This window comes from Arachis hypogaea, chromosome 12 (genome assembly GCF_003086295.3).
Source record: "Arachis hypogaea cultivar Tifrunner chromosome 12, arahy.Tifrunner.gnm2.J5K5, whole genome shotgun sequence".
NCBI classification, from domain to species: domain Eukaryota; kingdom Viridiplantae; phylum Streptophyta; class Magnoliopsida; order Fabales; family Fabaceae; genus Arachis; species Arachis hypogaea.
Window position 1 is genome coordinate 118,356,306 of NC_092047.1, and position 19,413 is coordinate 118,375,718.

General features: G+C 31.6%; 1 long non-coding RNA gene across 3 annotated transcripts; it reads right to left on the reverse strand.

Annotated features, from left to right (window-relative positions):
* Nucleotides 1-398: 398 nt before the first annotated feature.
* LOC140177160 (uncharacterized) lies at nt 399-7,687 on the reverse strand. 3 transcript variants are annotated; one of them, XR_011868976.1, is made up of 5 exons: nt 6,915-7,611; nt 6,656-6,801; nt 2,978-3,061; nt 2,640-2,846; nt 399-624 (listed from the first exon to the last, which is right to left on the reverse strand). It is a non-coding gene; the product is annotated as an uncharacterized lncRNA (long non-coding RNA). The 3 variants fall into 3 exon arrangements; XR_011868975.1 differs by lacking the exon at nt 2,640-2,846 and having other exon boundaries at nt 2,978-3,530; nt 6,915-7,687; XR_011868977.1 differs by lacking the exon at nt 2,640-2,846 and having other exon boundaries at nt 6,915-7,624.
* Between the last annotated feature and the right edge of the window lie 11,726 nt (nt 7,688-19,413).

The following is a 19,413-nucleotide window of genomic DNA, read 5'->3' on the forward strand; positions in this document are numbered from 1 at the left end:
TTTTTTTTTGTCGAATGATCAAACACCATTGTCATCCGCTGCTTACCTATTCTCATGAAGAAATCATATAGTTTTCGCTATCTTTTGGCAGTTCCGTCTGCGTTCTCTCGTGGCAGTTCCGTCTGCGTTTCGTCTGTGTTTTCTTGTGGCAGTTCCGTCAACATTTCTTTCCGGCAGTTCCGTCTGTGCTTCTTTCAGACAAGCGGCAGTTGTAACGACCCAACTTCCAATATGTCATGATCATACAAAAAGTAATATAAGGCGTTACTAACCTGTTTTCCTTATTTACTATTTAATATTGAGCCTTTAGTACAATGCCGCGTTTTGATCTTTAATAAAAAGTCAGAAAAAATTTGTTTACAACTCTTTAAAATCATACATCACATATCACCAAGTAATAATAATCACGTAATTAATAATAATAATAATAATAATAATAATAATAATAATAATAATAATAATAATAATAAGTCTTATACAAGTAAATCAAAATAAAGCTCAGATACAACACCTATCCCTCTGTATAAAATACTAATTTTAAACAAGCGAGGGAACTCTATGAAAGTAATTTAGCCCATAAGTAAAGTCAATAATCACCCGCAGCTTCGAATTGAGTCTTCGAATCTGTGTCATTGGAGTGAGAACAAACCACACATTCTCAGTAGGGACGAAAATACCATTAGAGCAAAGAAATACTTGCAAATAGAATTAGGTTCATTTTAAAAGTAGTTCATCCTTGAAATAATCTTTTGAAAAATGCCTTATGGAAAGTATTACTTTGAAAAGCCATAAAGAAACTTCTTTAGTTTACAAAATAGTACAGTGAATAGTTTAAAATTGAAAAGAACCACAAGCGTATCAAAAGGGCTTCCTACGTAATAACCTACTCCACTCAAATCTGAAACCGGGTATAGTTACAACATACACTCTCAAGCTTTCATCCAACACTCCGTTCAGCCTATCTCTTTCCATTGCCACAGTCTATCAGCATATCACTCAGCAATTAAGTATTAAACTCAATTTTTAGCAAACATTTCACTATCAATATCAAGTACAACTTTCAGCGTCACTACCACCAGCATGAGGGACCTCTCAGTTGTCAAACACAAACAAGACAAAGCAAGGCATACACAATTAGAGAGTACAGATAGAGCAATTAGGTCAATTAGCAGATAGATGCAATTACTCAATTAGGCAAACCCACAAATAAGATTCACACCCAAACAATACACACAAATGAAAATGATGCATGCCTGCCCTATGGCTGATGAGTCTCATCTGTCGGTTATAAAGCCAACCCGACAAGTCCTGGTAGCTAACCATGGACGGAACACCAAACACGGAGCATGTGGGACAACGCTGCAACCCTTGCATCTTACCCGCGTACCCGGAGTAGGGGACAATCTCACCACTACCTCTTACCCACGCGGTGTTACAGTTCTCGACCTGGAGCAAGCAGCGACAGAACACAACCCTTGCATCTTACCCGAAGACTTGAACTCTCCCGGAGCAAGTGGATAACACCACTGTATCTTACCCGGATTCACATTCAGAAACACATTTTTATTATCATTACAATTTATTTTCATACATCAATTCATTCACAATTCATACCCGGAACAAGGGGATAACACCAATGTATCTTATCCAATGTCCTTGTCTCTTACCCGGAGGCATATCACAATCAAAATCATATTCACTATCATTTCATAATCATAATCAATCTCATCATCAATCTCATTCTTAATCTCGTATTCAATCTCATTCTCAATCTCAATATTATTAAACTTGCCTATCGTCATCCTTCATCATCATATTTAATTACTATCCATCATCACAATCACTCTTAGTCTCCAGCATAACCTTCAAACTCACACTCCTATTCTCGAACCCTTGAATTTATATTTAAATTACTATTTTAAAGTCTCTGACTAATTAACAAAAATCTCTTTTCGGTATTATAAAAATTGAATAAGTTCAAATCATAAATCAATCAAATCATAGAAATCCGATTTTCCTTGAATTCCCTCAGAACATCCGTTTTTGAAATTTTAACCAAATCAACTCCAAATTTTTAGAAAAAATCCAGCAGCACCTCCCCCAAAAACTAGAGTCTGCCACCCATCACGGGTCGTTTCTTTTCAATCCTTAACACAACCAAAACCACCCTTTCAATTTAACAGTTCCAAATCCATTATTCAAAACCATTTATGATCAATTTCTATCCAAATTCCAAAATCAGTGCATTCAATCAATTTTACCAAAAATTCAGGAATAAACAACTCTAAATTCTTTAGAAAAATTTTAGCAGCACCTCCCCTAAAAATTGGAGTTTGCCACCCATTACGGGTCCCCTCTTTTCAACTTCAACTCAACAGAAACCAACGTTTCAAGTCAAAGTTTTCAAATCCGTCATTTAAGACCAATCATTATCATTTTAAATTAAAGGAAACTGAAATCCAAAGATTCAACTCATTTCATCCAAAAATCCAAAAATCAACCAATTCGGTAACAACACGAATATCAATCTCAACAGAAAAATCATTCACATCATAGGCATTAATCTATTTGCATTAATTTACTAAACTCATCAGGTATTCAAAACCCTAAAATATTTTCTTATTAAAACAAACCCCTACCTCGATGTCGCAATTAAAAAAATCGGAAGCGAAATTACGGCGAGACAGCTGGCTAGACCACTACTAACCACTCGACAAGTTCAACCATAGCAGTAGTCTTGCATTTTAACACAAATAGGACAGCAGCTACGTTAGCTCTCACAGCGGTAACCATAGTTACAGCAAAATAGAGGATCCAAATTGGATAGGTTAAAAGCAATTACTGCCCTGGAAATTTTAAAACAAGGTATATACCATAATCGACTCAGAACAAGCATAATAGTAACAATAAAATATGTAAATAGACCGTAATTAAGGAAAAGATCACTCCAAAAATAAAGAAGTAGCATCAGACTCACCGACAGCAACTCTAACAGATCCGTAATAGCACCAACGCCAATGTTCTAGATGATTGCAATAGGCAAACAGGTGAAGCAAAGGGGCTGAATTAAATTAGAGATACATGCTACCATGAGTAAAACAGGAACATAGCAGAGAACAAAACTTAAAACAGGAAAAGAGTGAAAGGAGTTATTGTAAACCCCGCTAAAATTGGTAAATAATTAGTCAATAATTTGAATTTCAATTAGGAAAGCTAAATATGCAAAACTAATATCAAAATAGGATAGAACTCGTCGAAACGAGAATTTTGATATCAATTTTGAAATTCGGCCTAAAATTGGGCCGAACGGGCCAAACCGGTCGAACTGGCCCTAAATCGGGCCCGTGGGTCCAATATATAATCATCATTTCAGCCTTTTTCCCATTATTTGCTTCCCTTCCAGCACTGAGAAGAGAGATTGAAGAGAGCAAAGCCACCAAAACCTTTTCAATTCATCATAACTTTCGATCTGGAACTCCGATTGATGAGCCGTTTGTGGCCACGTGTTTGTCTCGGAGTCCTCTTCAATTCTATATGAACAAAGTGGTAAGTTTCTCATCAATTTATTCCCAGTTCTCTGTGCCCCTTTTCTACACAAAAATTATTGAGTTTTTGGGTGATTTTGATAATTTTGGTGGTTTAGGTGCAAACTAAAATTGAATAATTATTGGGTTGCACTCCAATCATCAATGGGTACAGTAAGAACAACCTAAAACCTAGCCAATTTTTAATTTACTGATGAAAAATCTGAATTTGGATATATATGTGAATTAGGGGTGAATTGAGTTATATATATGCATTGGGTTTGAGTTGGGAGTACTTGGAGGCTTGTTGGTGATCAAGCTTGGTTTGGGCTGTTTTAACTGAGTTTGGAGGGGCTGTAATTTTGAGTTGTGAGGCTGCCTTGGGTGAATTAAGTGATCGGCTAAGGTATGGTTTAAGTTTCGCACGTTTAATATTTACGGTGTTGTGAAAACTTAGGTTAGAGGAACTATAGGATAAGTTGAATTGTTTGTTGTATTTAATGATTAGCCTTGTAATATTGTTGGAATAGATTTTTTGGTGGATATATATTGAAAGTATGAGGTGTGGAAGTTATTAATGGTGTGCTCTTATATTTATTTATGATGGATTAGGATTGGTATTTGTTAGTAAGGATATAGAGTTGTGTTGTGGTGGTATTGCATATGCTGTAACTAATTATGCAATGATCAAAATTGTATGAGACTAAATTTGGGCTAAAGTAGGGAATATAAGGAACTAAACTGAAAATTTTGGGACCTTTTTGTTAAATATACAATTTATGGCAAATTTTTAAAGTTAGGTTGTTAAATCTGTCCTACAGCAGAAAAGGTCAAACAGGGCAGTAAGTTGTTTGTCTTGCTGCAACTTCTACGAGTTGATTTTTGGAACAAAACTAATTTTGTTATAAAAATTGATTAACTTAATTTATTGCTCTAAAACTTCAGAATTTTAAGAGTTGAGGATTGGGAGTTGTGAATTTTTGAATAATGGTGGTCAAAGCTGAAAATAAACAGATTTCAGCAAGCTATCATCAACTTCCAATGCTTGTAACTCTTAGAATTGAATAGCAATTGGGTTGTAACTATGACACACTTGTTTCTGGATGAGCTAGGAGTTCCCAAACCAAAATTTAGCTTAATTGGAGTTTTGTAATAAAAGTTATTCAAATAGAAAGGTACTAAGCTTGTTGGTTTCTAAAACAGATTTTGACTCATTTTTACTTAACTTCCAGGTAATGTAACTTCTTCATTAAAAATGGTATTAACTCAAAACCAATTGAAAAAGAAACCTGGATGAGTAAAGTTTAACTACATTAATTTTTAAAGTCATTGGATTTAACTTAGATTTTATATTAAATTTTGAATATCACATGCTGCTGCTATTTTTCTGGTTTTATGTTCTGCAGAGTAGTCACAGTTTTTCCTTTATTCCTGAGGCTAGAGAAATCCAAAAATTATTATCTTTAGTTTGTTAGAAAGCTTATTTCAAGATAAACACCTGGACATAAAGTTTGCGCAATTTCGAGTTCATTTGTTATATTAAAAACAGAAAAGAAAATAGAGTGTCGAGGATGTCTTAGTGATAGTCATGGGTTCGAGAAGTTAAAGTTTAATCTTCGTGTGATGTGATTGATTTAATGTTAGAGTTGGATTGATTTTAAGATTATTTGATATTAAGAAGGTTGAGAAGAGTTTGATAAATAGTTTGGTAAGGACCTGGAAAGGGTAATCAAGATGAATTATAAGGGAATGATGATGAAAAATGTGAAAGGGAGGTTGTTAATAAAAGGAGTTAACATGCCATGGCTTGATGAATGATTAAATAATTATTATGACTATGAAATGGCTTATGAATGATGATATCTGAGATACGAGTTTTTCTGGGTAAAAACCGTGGCTCGCAACCACGTGTTCCAGGGTTGATTCTCGATACTCTGTTAACCCTACGTCGTAAGGGTGATCGAGCACGTATAATTTTCCGGGTATGGATAACCCCCATTGAGTGATTTATATGATGATTGAATGTGAACTCTATGCATAGACTCATGGGGATGCGCGACGGGAGACAGTCTAAGGTTTTCGGACTTGTCGGGTTGGCTGGATAACTGACAGATAGGTCCCATCAGCCATAGGATAGGCATGCATCATATGCATTTGTTTGTTTTGATTGCTATGCATTTCCTGGGTATGCCTAATTGATATATATCACATGCTATTTGTTATACTTGCTATTTGTACTATCTGCTCATTACTTGTGCGTGAACTTGTTTGGTTGCTTGTTTCTGTTGCATTATGATTGATGGAGGAAAAGGAGGAAATGGAAAAATGGTTTGGTGTTAGATTAGGATTAAAATTGAGTAAGTTAGATAGATTTAGAATACCTACCCCTATTTATAGCTTCTGTTTAGTATTAAGTTGGATAATTGTATAACGGAGTTCTAGGATTTCCTATGGCATTCTCATGACCTTATTTATTATGCGCGTGGCACTTTCACCATGCTGAGAACATCTGGTTCTCATTCCATATTGTATTATTATTTTTCAGATGTAGGTCGAGAGGCTCCTCGCTAGACGTCTGGATCCTGGGAAGCGAAGTAGTCTTTGGGTATATTTTGGTTTCTGTTTGTATATATATATATGTTTAGCTTACTCTCCAAGTAACTTATGTACGCTGCTCCTCTTAGAAGTTGAGAGAGAGATAGGAGTTACTTTGGTATTTTGGTGTATTTTTGGGATACCTATGTATGTTCATATGTATGTATATATCCTCTGGCCAGCCTTAGCTTCGCAGGTTGAGTCAGGGGCTAGTTATACTATTTTCTTGGCTTTCCTTTACATCTCAGTTTACCTTTATCTTTTTTCTATTAGGTTTCTTATATGCAAGTAATCCTATTCTTTGAGCATTGCGCTTTTAATTTTCGCGATTATTGTTTACCCATCTGTTTCAAAGCTCCTAGTATACTGTTTCTTTCATAAATATATGTATATTATTATTGTTTAGAGGTTCGTAATACTTTACTATCTCAGTTTTATGACTTAAGCATAAGATTTAGTATAGTAGGGCGTTATAGTTACAGTTTTGAAAATGAAAGAATCGGAACCAAAACGGCAATAGCTAAGAAGACACTCACCATCCTGCATTCTTCCCCTCTTTTAGTTTTATGGCAGCAGCAAGCACACAACCAAAACAGCAGCATTGTCAATATCTTGTGACAGTGACGATGGTTGCAGCAAGACAAGGATTCGAATTGGATAAGAATCAAAAGCAAACATAACTCTGAAAGATTCAAAACAAATTGAAGACCAGAATTGAATTAAAACAAGAACATAGCAGTTAAAAGCGATAAAACAGAACGTGCTAATAGATCAGAACCAAGGAGAAGAGCAGACCAGAATCCATGTAATAGAATCCAGAACCACCAGCAGCAGCAACAACATTCCCGAAACAGGACAGAATCAGAATGAGTAACGAAAACCTCTGAGATGTTTTGGCGACGTGGGCTGCATCATCGGTGACTGTAAAGCACAATGGCGGCGTCTTCCCTTTCTCAATGGACCAGAGCAGCAGAAACGGAGGGGATTCATCTTGCTTCTCTCTCGCTGCTGGCAAGGATGACGGATACACAGGCTTCGTTCACCACCTCTCATCTCTCGCTCCCTTACGTGACAGAAATGACCATGGAGACACGGTGGGATGGGGTTGAACGACAGTGCTGCAGCTCAGTAATGGCGACACGGTGGCAGCTCGCGAGGATGGCGACAGCAACCCACGGTGCTGACGGCGACAAGGCTAGTCGCAGGCTTCTCTTCTTCGTGCGTCTCACTCTCTTCACCGCGAGCTCCCTTTTTCCGACGCCTCTTCTTCGCGACGGCAGCTCCAAGCCCGCGAGCCTCTCAGTCACAAACCATCTCTCTTCGTCGGCGTTGGTGGTAGCAGCGGGATGGGTTCGACGGCAAGGTGTGGTGGCGCCGCGGCGAGGCGTGGTGGCGACGCCCTTCCTCCCTCCAGATCTCCTCTCTATGCGTGTGTGTGTGTGTGTGTGTGTGTGTGTTGTTACATTGGGAAAGAACGGGGCTGTGGCTGTTGGGTTTGGGGGACGGGTAATTGGATTAAGGTTTCAGGGTTAGGGTTTTTTCAATTTGGAAATTAAGGTTGTAATTTTAATTAAATTAGGGGATAGAGTATATCATTAAAAATCTAATTTAACCCCTTCAAATTACTTTAAAATATTAATTAAATTATTAATTTGCTAATTAACTCTCAATCATGTATTCTAATTTAGAATATAAGATAATATAATTAATTATAAAAATTAAAGTATTAAATTTTAAAATCTCAATTATTTAAACTAAATAGTATAAGATTCTTTTTCTTTTACAACTACGAAACCTTATAATTTAAATATAAAAAATTATTCAATAATTATGAAATTAAATAAAATTTCTATTTTAATTACCAAAATTTGATTTAATTATTCTCAATAAAATAATTTCTAAAAATAAAATCTCTCATAAATAAATAAATTTGAAATTATCTCATAATAAGATTTTTTTGAAAGTTTTGGGTCTTACCGCAGTTCCATCTGCGCTTCCTTTCGGCAGTTTTGTCTGCACTCGTTTTATCAGTTTACGCAGTTTTTTTTCTTTTTATTTCGTTGTTTTAAATAAGTTTCAAACTCAAGTTGTCACTTGAGTTTGAGGGGGATGTTAGAATATAATTAGAATCAATTAGTATTATTTAGTATATCTGAATATTTATTATAAGAGATTACGTTTTTATTATTACGGTTCTCTTAGTACCTATAAATATCCTTTTATATTGTATTATTTTACACTACTTAAATAGATAATACATTCAATAATATACAAATTTTTTCTTTAATTTAGTCTTTTATTTCTAACATTAATGATACCTACAATATTGTCTTGTGTTTTGGAAAATGCAACAAAGATTATAACATATTATCGAAAAAATTAAGAAATAGATTGAATAGATGTGCAAAAGGCTAAATGATGCTATAAAATGGTGCAGGACGGGCTATCATAGTGATGAAGTTGCATATAAGAAATGCATAACACAATGGACTCAATTTTTAATAGGTATTTATTATTTAATATGTTTTATTTTATTTTTTTGAATTTTTTTGATTTTTGTATTTTAAAAAATAAATGCACCTAGTACTTTTAATGTTATGAATACTACTTTTAGTTTTGGCCCTAATAGTATAGAATAATATATAATAATTCAAAAAATGTTTATTCCAAACTCATCGAATTTAGCATCCAAATAATATAAATATTTTAACATAGTTAAAAATTGTTAAAAAAATATATCTAAATAATTGAAAATAGATTTTTCTTTATCCTCATTGTTATACATGATATTCAACATTGATAATGTATTTTTAACTATATTTTAAAAATATTTGCTATCTTTTCGACTATATTTTTGGTCAAGTAATTGATGACCCTTTATAATTACTTTATTGAATTCAAAGAGTTAAACAAAATTAAAATAATAATAAAAAATTCTAAGATAATATTCCACCAAAGTAAAGACTTTTTATTTCGTTTACATTGGCAATTTTCTACTCTTAAAATAGGGAAGGGACACAAACTAGTGAAAAAATATTTTAATAATTTAATTCGAGAATCATATTGCATATAATAATACTAATAATATTAACAATGATTTTAGATAGTATAAAGTCTAACTTTATTTATCATAAACTTGTAATTACAAAGAAAGATGACTAAATACGGTGTACTTTATGCATTAATAATAATGTTGATAATTGGAAAAATAATTTGTTATGTTAATGTTGAATTTGATGGCTTTGTTCGTGATGATGAAAAAATGTGGATTCCAAGTATTGATGATGCCTACGATCTTAACTCATGTTATAGAAAATGCAACGAAGCCTATGATAGTAGATCATCGAGAAAATCAAGAAATCGACGACAAAGATGCAGAGAGTCTTGCAAAAGGCTAAATCGGTATATAGAATGGTGCAAGGAGCGATGTCGTGGGGATGAAGATGCATATAAAAAATGCATAGAAGCATGGATAAGCCAAATACAAAGAGGATATGGAAAAAATACTACACGTTTAAGTCTTTTTATAAACTAAATCTAACCAAATTAAATAAGAATATATATTTAGAATAATGTATGTTATTTATAAATGATTTTTGTTATATTAGACCAACTTTATTATTAGTTAGACTTGATTAATAAAAAGACTTAAATCTATAACATTATACATTTTGTAATAGATATTGATGAGTGCACGAGTACTTTATTAATAGTAAGTATTTAATATGTTTTATTTTTATTTTTTTTGAATTTTTGTGAGTTTTGTTTTTCCGAAAATAAATGCACCTAGTACTTGATGTGATATGATAAATATTACTTTTAATTTTGGTCCTAATGGTATAAAATATTATAAAATATAATAATTCAGAAAATATTTATTATTCCAAATTCGTCGATTTTGACATTCAAATAATATAAATATTCCGAGATAAGAATAAAAATTTGAGAACTTAAATATTAGCATTAACCTACTACGTCATTATACTACGTGGTACTTAATGTAATATGTTATTATTTAATTAATGAATTGAAATAATTATTATTTAACTTACGTTTTATTTTTTTAGTGATTAATAATTTAACATGACTAAAAAAATTATTTAAAAAATAGATAATTTTTTAAAAATAAATTTAACTATTAATCCTAATTTAAATACTTTGAAAAGGAAAGAGCATCATATACATCTAAATTAATACCTAATAAGTAATAATATGTGAAAGTGATTTTGAACCTTGACAGAATCACAATGTACATTAAAAAAGAAGTCAGTAGTCCAATAAGAAAAAGAAAAATAGTACCCTATAAAAGAGAAGGAAACCAAAAAAGACAAAATCTAATAATCTTAAACACAAACATAAATATTAACTTAAGTATAGAAGTACTTTGTAAATACATTTTCCATCATGGTTCATGGTTGAACGAACCAACGAGTCCTAGTTCTCATTACGATGTCGGAAATTCAGAAATACTCCAAATAGTTAGATCGTACAATAAAACATATTAACAATGATTATAAAACATTATAATTTGTTGTTGCCAGTAATATGTTAATTTATATTTAGACATAATTAGTTGGTGGATAGAGCGATGAGGGTCGCAGCAACCATGTTGAAGTTATAGTGAAATTGAAATAATTAAGCAACAAAAAATTTAACTATATAAAAAAATATTGGAGGAGAAATATTAAAATTTATTAGAACTTGAAAAGATATTATTATAATTAAAATTTAAAAAGATTTTATATGTAATAAATTGAATAAGCAAGCAGAGATGTAGTATGGGAATTTGTAAATACCTCAAAATATTACTTATTAACGATAAAAGATATATTTAACTTTTTCAAAAATAAGTAAAAAAATTTTTTTTTTCTTTTATCCTCATTGTTATACATAATACTTAACATTGATAATACATTTTTAATTTTTTAAAGTTTTTGCAATCTTTTCGACTAAATTTTGAGTCAAGTAATTTTATAACCCTTTATTACTTTAATGAATTCATTTTTAATGAATTCACTACTACTCTTAGAATAGGAAAAGGACACAAACCGAGCAAAGAATATTCTAATTAATTAGAGAATCATACTGTATATAATAATATTAATAATATTAATAATATTAACAATGATTTTAGGCTTATAAAAAGTCTAGCTAGTTTCATTTATCATCATGAATTTGTAATTATAAAAAAGAGAGAGAAATGACTAAACACAATATGTTTTATGTAATAATAATAATAATAAGGAAAAGTATACGTTACCAACTTGTATCTGCCAACTATTACCAACACAAATTAAAAAAAAATTAAAATAAATTTATATGGCTAAATTAGGTTTAATGTGGGGTCCATGAAAAACAGTTTGAAAAAGTAAGGAAAGGTTAAACGTGGATCAGGTTAACATCAAACTAGAGAAACCCAATATCCCAACCCTTTCACGCAACCACTTTTCGAAGAAACAACCGCCGAACGTCTCTATCGTACAATTGGCCAAAATTTTCAATCACCGGGACGCCGCCGTGTCCAGTCCACCAGTGACTGTCTCTCCCCCCGATTCCAATTAGATACAGCAACAATCTCGTGGAAGATAGATGCGACATACGTCCATGGTGGTGTCGTGAAACCGTTGTGCCGTGAACTATACCAGGTAATATCTCCGTCCCAATGTTAGTAACATCAATAAGAATCTGCAATAACCTATCCATTTGTGACACAGACCCTTCTTCGAGCACCGATTTTCATTGTATGTGTCTGTGTTGAAGGCGAGTGCATTACGATATGTCAATGGATACACCAATTTCTGAAGAGACATTGTACGGCGGTACGTATGACATGAGGGAGAATTCTAATTCAATCGACATTAATGTTCCGTGTTTGAGTGAAGATGACACACCACATGAAGAACAGGTAATTCTTCTTTTAGTAGCGTATTTGCTTAGGCCTTCCAGCAACTTTTTTTTAATGTTTTAAATCATGGGTTATTAACAGGGATTCAGATGTCTGAATAATATATAGCCTGGTTTTAAAATAGCTTTACCAACTTGAGAACTAAAATACCCACATCAAAATGGCAAACACATCCACAAAATAATCTCAATTTTTAATAAAGAGACATCTGAATAATTTATGTTACTAAAATATGTTACTCTTAATAAATTATATTATAACATGCTTTCAACGTGATTAACTTATATCAATAAAGTGCCTGCAACAATTTAAAATCTCAAAACTGATGAAAAAGTACTAAACAATTGACAACGACAACAACTTCGTCAACGAGGGTGACCACAGCGAGACTACACTAATCAATGTTTTTCTGTCTGCAAATAAGACAACATAGACATATGGAATAAGCTACAAATAACCACGACAAAAAAAAAATTGAATAACTGATCACTCCATTTTTATCAAAGAACTCATACAACACAGCATAAGCAACCTCTTTTGCATAGTAACAAGATCACCAAAAAAACACTTCAATACACCAACACCCAAGTTCGTTCACAGCCAAGAGACACAGACACATGTTTAATACTTCTCAGTTCAAAAAATGTAATAATCAGATTTACACCCCTATACAAGCACTTAATTTAAATGTCAAATACCCACTAACCTCGTAGTGTCGCGGTGGTGCCCTATGGAAGACACGCTTCTTTTCGGGCTCTTCTGCCAGTGAACGAGTTGCTGTTGGTGGCAGTAGCGACTAAAGAAAGCCACGGTATTACTATCGAACCCACACAGGCCTACAAATTCTGCCGCTGCCTGAGGAGAGAAGCGCTGGGTTATTGCGCCTTGTACAAGGGCAGACACCCAGATGTGCCTTCAAAGCTCCTCTGATTAGGACAAGTAACAGACCAAATCCTTTCGCAGTGAATACCGGACGGTAGCCTAGTCGTGATGGTCTAGCAGTCCGCCGCAGTTGCCTTTCCCTTGACGGCGGAGACCGACGGAGACGGAAACAAAGGAACTTACTTGGCCGTGGATGCGGATAAGGAAGGTTAAGAGACACGGTCCACCGTCAGTCAATTTGGGGCTATGGTAATTTAGGTTAACGTGGTAAATTAAGATTAAACTATGGTTAATTTAGATGTGTCTTTAGTTAGTGGATGGGCTTCATTTCCAGCCCAACTCAATGTTGGCAGATCTTGGCAGATACCAAGTTGGTAACGTAGCACTACTGTTATATTAATAATTAATTAATTTTAAATTTTTTAAATTTAAAATTTAAAAACTTTAAAAGATTAAGTAAACCTAATTAAAACTTATAAAAACGTTCATCTCCTCTCTCACATTAATCTACCCACCTCCAACAACTACACACACAGACCTCTCTCTCTCACCGTCAGCTCCTCTCCGCCTCCCCACCGCGACCCACTCCTCTTCTATCAGTTACAGCCAAGGGCGGTGGTGCGGTCGCAAGAGGCTCCAATCTGGCTGCATAAGGCTCCTAGGTTGAAGACAACAGCAGCCTTCTCCAATTGGATGATGTTGCGCTGAGAGGAGACCCCATCCTCACGCTCAAAGTAGAAGGCGTCGTAGGAGATAGTGGTGAAGAGTGATTCAACCATGCAGAGGCATTTGAAATAGTTCTTGAGGCATTCACGTTGCATGACAAGGGAGAGGTCCCTTCGCTCCACCATGTCCCTGCGGCAGTTGTTTATGGTTTCCAAAACGCTTTCAACTTTTTCTGCATCGCTCTCTGAATATTTTGAGTCGCAGTAATACAAAAAAAACATTTATTTAATATAAAAAAAAATTCTAATATTTAACAAAAAAAATATCTAGTTATATTTTAGTAAAAATAATTAAATATTTATAAAATTTTAAAAAAATTATAAAATTTTTAAAGAAATAGAGACATTCACATTTGTAATTAAAAAAATCGAAAAATATATAAAAACATATCAATTTAGTATGAAAAAGAAACATTCTAATACTTAGCAGAAGAAATATCCATGTATATTAACTGTAGAGATTTTAAATTCACGCAGAGATATTTGACTGATTTTTGGTTAATACCATTTTGGTTCCCTAGCATTGCTCAATAATTAAAGCATATATTGTGTGTGTTGCTAAATGTTAAAGTTAAATAGGTGTAATGATTCTTGGACTCAGGTTCATGCACGGGGTGAGTGGAGTGTTACGGTAAATTTTAAAAAGTTAAATTTAACAGTATTTGTATAGTTTTTTGGGGTGTTTGAGAATACTTTAAATAGTTTCGGAACGTTTTAAAATGTCTTAGAAGGTTCCAGAAAATTCTAGAGGGTTCTAGAAGACTCTGGAATGTCACAGAGTATTCTAAAAGATTATGGATATATAAAGGAATATGAAGAGTAGTATGGAATACTCTAGAAGTATTTAAAAAGTTGTGATAGGATAGATATTTGTAAAGAAGGTTCTAGATGATTAATCTAGACCGTCGATTAGATTTAATCTTAACCATCCATTAAGAGGTAGATGGCTATAAATAGAAGATGAGAGTGTGAATCATTTGTAACAAACAATTGAACAATAAAATGTTCTTTCCACCAAAATTTCATTTCTTATCTCTTGTATTCTCTTGTGTTCTTAACTTTCTTGCTAAAGTATTGAGAGTTAGGCTGACTTGATCTTAACTCAAGAAGTTGAATAAGTCCAAGTGTCAGCACGGTAACGTTGGAGTGTGTCCAAGGCTTGCTAATTAAATACTGTAATTAATTAAAAATTTGACACCAATATACCCAAAATAAAATAAAGAGAAAAATCGAACAAGTATAATTTTAGACTACTTTAACTATTAATCTATAAATTTTGATGCACTATTATATAAAACAATTATCTAATTGCATAACGTCACATTATAAAAATAATTACTATTTTATTAACGATGTGAATAATCATTTAAAATAACAGATATAATATATATAATAAATGTTCTATATTCTCAGAATATTAAAATTAAATTCTTAATCTATTAGCACAATCAAAACGTTTAAAATATTAGACATGTAAATAGAATGAACAATCATGCATGTAATGGACAATTTTGAAAATATTAAAAAATATTAAGGACATAAATAAAATATTTTTCCTTATGCTTCTAACTCAGTTCTAAGGAGGTTGAAGCATTAGCAGAGGCACGTGCCGACAGGAAAGCAGGAACAGAGCTAGAGAATCGTATAAGAGAAGCCGAGGAACATGAATCTATGCTGGTCCAGGTACCTAAAGAATTGAGGCAAACTTTAAGTAGAAAGGAACAACAGGTTTTGATTATTTTGTCATTCTATTTTCAAAGTCGCTTTCTTAGAAGATTGCTTTTAAATTTTAGTTACCATAGTGTTCCCCCTGCTCTCTGTTTTTCCTTTAATTATATCGCTTTCTAAGGATCTTACTTTTTTTCGTGTTCTTAAGTTTTAGAAACTATATTTCTACTTCTGGCATCATTTGGCTTCTCTTTTATAGGCAAGTGAGAGACGGTGTGAGGAATTGATTACACAAGTCCCAAAATCAACATGGCCGCTTTTAAGACAAATTGAAGCTATGTAGGTTAGTGCATGTGATCTAAAAATGATGTTTTCACTCAATTTGATCTCTACGTACATGTTAAAACCCTAATTTGTATGGATTTATATTAAGTGAAAATAACTTTTGTCACATTATTCACTCATCACACATTTATTTTGTCAAATTAAGTGTCACGTAGATACACACTGTGTCAATTTAATATGCCACATCAGCTCTCCGTTAATGAAAATAATTATAGAGACAAACATGAGACACGATCTAATATTTAGAGGTGTTAATTGGATAACTAAAAATTTAGAGGTTAAAATTAAGACTGAATCTAAATTTCAAGAGTCAAAATGGTTTCAACTCGAAGATATCAAATTTTCTTTTATTTTGAATTAACGCTTCCTTACATTATGAATTTGTATATCTCGAACTATATTTATGTCATACATACGTGTTATTGTATATGTATTTTATCAAATTTTGTTTGGTTTTTATTTTTATTTTATTTTATTTTTTGTGTAAATTAAAAAATAATGTTACTAATATATGAATGTTAAAAACATGTTAAATTGATTTTGTAAAGGTTAAAGAATTAGTTGTTATAAAAGACGGGTGTATAAATAAGTATGCACTAACGTACTTCTTAATTCATTTTTTTAAAATATGTATAACAATAAGTGAGAAGTTAATCAATATGATAATTATTTTATATTTTAACTAAGAGATTTTAAAATTGAGTCTGGATACAAAAAAAATATGCTTTTTATAAGTTCTACATAATTAGGGTTATTTTAAAAAAAAGAAATTTGATTTTGGAATAGAAAATGTATTTGGGACAAATCGACAAATTTAAAATATAAACAATATTTTTATATTAAATGTTAAAATTTTTAAATAAGGGTTTGAAATTCATTTGAAATATTGATGTATTTTTATGTGAAATTTACCAATTATGTTATTTTCGTTCCAAATCTATAGGAAAAAATTTTAGCTACTTAAAGGATTAGTTATAGTAAAAGAATATAAGTTTAATTATTATGTTGGTTCCTATAGTTTCATGAAATTTTCAATTAGGTCCTTATACTTTTTTTCTTTTTAATTGGGTCCCTGTACCAATTTTTTTTTTCAATTAAGTCTCTCTTAGTAGTAATTGGCTTAATTTTATAGGGACCTAACTAAAAAAATTGGTGTAGGGACCCAAATAAAAGGAAAAAACGTGTAGGGACCTAATTAAAAAAAATTGGTGTGAGGACTCAGTTAAAAGGAAAAAATATACAGGGACCTAATTAAAAATTTCGCAAAACTATAAGGACCAACAGAGTAATTAAACCAAGAATATAAGATTAATTATAGACAAATTTAAGATAGAATTAATGATTTTCTAAATGTGTCCCAAATCCATCTGAAGTTATTGCATATATTTAGATAAAATACAGATGAATTATAGTTTTGTCCAAAATATGTTGCTAATCTATTTAAAAATTTTGGCGTCATAAAAAAATTGTCGCTAAAATCTGAGACAAAATTTAGATAAATTTATGATAGAATATATTTTTTCAAAATCTCCACTAAAGGTTGTTTAAAAATTGTCTTTAATTTGTCCAAAATTAAAAAATCAATCAGACGGAATAAATTTTATCTGAAAAAACCTTATTTCTAGTAGTGACATGGGCTTGCACTATGAAACTATCAGTGTCATAAAGTTAGGGTTATAATAGATAGGACAGGGTGTATACTTCATCATATGTATATATTCTCTTATAAACATGTACATTATATATTAGGAGTGAAAATTGCGCGAGTAGGGGTCGGGTTGCTAATTTGCTATGACTGGGTGGAAGCAGGATAGATACCCACATGTGCGATCATAATCCCTAATAAAAGCTTCTATCATCCTAAATAATACTTGCTATTATAATTATCCACGATGTGTAAAAATATTTTAGTTAAATCATGTATTTTCTATATTAGTGAAATATAATGATTATAGGAAAAAAGAATGTGAATATATAAAAATTTGTGGTGAATAATGCTACACAGTCAGAATAATAGCATAATTCATATACATTTATATAGAATTGTGGAGGTGGGAAGAATACTATATTAATATATGAAAGAAAAGCAAGCATTAGGCAATTTTACCATAAGTAACTTGTGATAAATATTAGTGTGCTCGTTTTTATACTCTAAAAAAAATCAGAATATACTATATAGTTCATACATATTTGCTGATTTTTTTTTTTTTTATTTGGATGTTCAAATAGCTGTGATATTCCCTATTTTATTGCAACTCCAGAAAGGGATTGTCACAGATTTGGAAGAAAAAAAACAGAAGAAAAAGTATTTGCTTAGATACCAAAGTAAAAGGGATTTTGAAGAGAAAGGAGGAGAATATGAAAAAGCATAGTTTTGTACACAAAAGCATAGTCTTGAATCAATTGAAAAAGCTGAGTCTTTTTATTTCTCACATTTTTAGTGTCACGCGTTTTTTTATTTATTTTTTTATTACGGTGCATTTTATAACTACTTTGACTATAAGAGATTGATATTTAATTTGGTGTGAATTCTACTAAATACTAATTTTTATTGATGAATTTTTTTAAATGATATTCACATATTTTTGTCAATGCTTTTGATTGTGCATATAAAAGCACATACCAGATTTTTTTTTCATTTGATAAGGATATAGCATGCTTTAAAAACGTAGCAATAGATTCAAATCTAGATACATTTAAGAAAGCGTGGCTATATCTTCTTCTATCAGCACGCTTTTGAAGTGTAGCCAAAACTAACTTTATGGGCACGTTTTAAAAGCATGATTGTATATCTAACTTTTGGCACGTTTTAAAAACGTGGCTATAAGATTATACATATGGCTCTCTCTTAAGTGTGGTAATAAATAAAAGTGTGGCAAAAAAAAGCATGTCAATAGATCGACTAAAGTATGATGATAGAACAACTAGCACACTTGTAAATGTGACTCTTTCAAAAGCGTACCGATAGCTTAAAAAGCATAACAAAAAACTAACACTACACTTTTCGACAAATTTCAAAAGCGTGACAATAGACTGTTTTTCTTATAGTATCATGACACTCAACATTAATATTATCTTTTCAACTATTTTGATTCATATAGTTTGGTGACTCTTCATTTAAACTTATTAAATTCAAAAATATATCTAATTAAATATAATCAAAATAATATTGTCATGAAATTTTTTTATTTGGTTACATGGGTAAATTACCCTTCTCAGTATATTAAGGAATACTTTAATTCAAGAATAATATTATATATAATAATGTTGAGGAATATTTTATAAGGTTTATATGAACCTTAGTAGTGCATCATAAATTGGTAGTTGCAAAACAAAAAAGGAAGAGACATATGGCTAAAATTGGTATGCCTTATGCCCTAGTAATAATGATAATTGGAATAATTATTTGTTCTACTATTGCTGAATTATTTCATGACAATATTTGTCGACACCTTTAAGTTTTTTTTTTTATGAATCCAAGTCTAATCAGTTTAAATAAGAATATATAAAATAATATTATCTATAACTAATTTTTATTATGTTAGACCAACTTAATTATTAACTAAACTTGATTAATAAAAAAATTTAAATGTATAATATTATTCATTTTACAATAGATATTAATAAGTGCACTTAGTACTTTATTAATGGTAAGTATTTAATATGTTCTATTTTATTCTTTTGAATTTTTGTGTTTTGTTATTTGGAAAATAAATGCACCTAGTACTTGATGTGATATGATGAATACAACTTTTAATTTTGATCATAA